Source organism: Propithecus coquereli, unplaced genomic scaffold, assembly GCF_000956105.1.
Source record: "Propithecus coquereli isolate 6110/MARCELLA unplaced genomic scaffold, Pcoq_1.0 Scaffold144, whole genome shotgun sequence".
Lineage (NCBI taxonomy): Eukaryota > Metazoa > Chordata > Mammalia > Primates > Indriidae > Propithecus > Propithecus coquereli.
The window spans coordinates 193,635-195,930 of NW_012138747.1; positions in this window are offsets into that span (position 1 = coordinate 193,635).

Genomic DNA, 2,296 nt, shown 5'->3' on the forward strand with positions numbered 1-2,296 from the left:
TGATATTATCTGTGTCTTTTTAAAGGCATGCAGCCATCCTTCTATGAACACTACAGTTTTTCTTTAGAAACATGCAACTGTTCTGAGAACAATTCAAATGCAGTAAGCTAATTGTGTGGCAACCCAGAAAGGTGGTCTCTTTTGCTGTGTAGCTTTACTTTCATAGTTTTTCTTTAAGAGGCATTAACATTACAAGAATTCTTTCCAGGCTTTGTCAAGTCTTCTTGGAAGACAAGATGCCTATGTAGTACTTGCTAAGAGTTCCCTTTTTAAGTTCTTGGTTAGGTGTGGGCAATGGGCTTGGAGGGTCCATATATCATTTATAATTCTTTGCATATAGCGATTGTCAAAAAATGTTTATTAAAAGACATAATGTGTATTAAATGATTCATTCATCATTCATTCATAATAATAATGAATAAATGAAACTCCTATAAGTAGACTGGAGTGTGTATTTTTGTGTGTCTGTGTGTGTATTTTCCATAGTTTCTTAACTAGTGTTTCTGCTTCTGTCCTTGTCCCCCTATAACTCATTCTCAATAAGCAGCCAACGTGATCCTGTTAAAGCAAATTTCAGATCATCAGATCATGTCCTCCTTTGGTTTAAATCCTTCCTGACTTCCCATCTCACTCAGAGTTAAAACCAAACCCCCAAAACTACAGTTATGCACTGCACAATGATGTTGTATATTGCCATGGTCAGCCAGTAAGCTAAGGTTAATTTATTAATGAAGAAAGAAATTTGTTTTTAATAAATTTAGTATAGCCTAAGTAGACAGTGTTTCCAAAGTCTACAGTAGTATACAGAACTGTCCTAGGCACCACTCACTCACTGACTCACCAAGAGTAACATCTAGTCCTGCCAGCTTCATTCATGGTAAGTGCCCTACACAGATATATCATTTAAAAAATCTTTTATATGTTGTTTTTACTGTACCTTTTATGTGTTTAGATATGTTTAAATACACAAATACCATCATGTTACAATTGCCATGGTATTCAGTACAGTAACATGTTGCACAGGTTTACAGCCTAGGAGAAGTAAGCTATGTCATATACCCTAGGTGTGTAGTAGGCTGTGTCATCTAGGTTTGTGTAAATACCATCTATGATCTTCACACGAGGAAGAAATCATCTAATGAATCATTTCTAAGAATGCATCCCAATCATTAAGCAATGCATGACTGTATGAGGCACTGCACAATCTGGCCAGTTACCTCTCTGACTTTATCTCATATGACCCTCACTTAAGTCATTCTTCTCCAGCCATGTTTGCTTCCTTGCTGCTTCTCATAGGTGCCTGGCAGGCTTCCTGTTCAGGGCCTTTGCACTTGCTGTTCCACCTGCGAGGAATGCTCTTCACTCCTAAATATATAAAGACTATCTCTTTCCTTCCAGTCTTTGTTGAAATGTCACGTTCTCAATGAGGCCTTCCCTGACCATCCTATTTAAAGTCACAGCCTGCCTCACTCTCCATCCCCTACCCATTCCCATCCTTTTTATCATCATCTAACACAAGATAGATTTACTTGTGTTGATCTTATTTATTGTCTGCCTCTGCATTAACATCACCCTCTCCAATAGAATATAAACTCTATGAGGCAGGGCTTTTAATATATTTTATTCACTATTTTCCTGTGCCTAGAACATGCATGACACATGGTAGGACCTCAAGAAATATTGGTTCAATGAATGACAAAATGAATGTGTGTATGGTCTTTAATAAGATTTTTAGATATTCACTAGCTAACTTTGTTTTCTGTATCTTCTTTAAAGTCTAGGCCAGAGCATAGTTCTTGAGGAAAGGAATGGAATTGAGGTGAGTCTGTGTTCAGCTGAGTGGTTTCAATTGGACCAAGAAAGTACATGATGGGATGAAGGTCATACAGGGAACCAGCTAGAAGGAAGGAGGTAGAAAGTGGGTGTGTACTGGCAGAGAAGAGATTTCTGCTAGTGTCATATGGAGACAAGGGTAAGGACATGGTCTAGAGCGTCAGACATTCCTGGACTCAAATTCTACCTTTGCTACTTAATAGCTGTGTGACTTTGTATAACTTTTCTTTCTTTCAAGCATTTATTGGTTTTCACTGATTTTGTCTGTTACAGTGCATGTGGTTGTCTGGAGCCATGAGGCCCGGCAGCTGCTTATCGAAGATGGCCGCGAGCCATGTGGATCAGCCTGCTTATCTAAAATGGCCGACCAAGCCCGTGCATTTGCAAAAGCCCGCGAAAGAGCTTGTAAATTTCCATTTACCCATTATGACGTAGCCCTTGAAAGCCACCTGAGGGTTTCCTT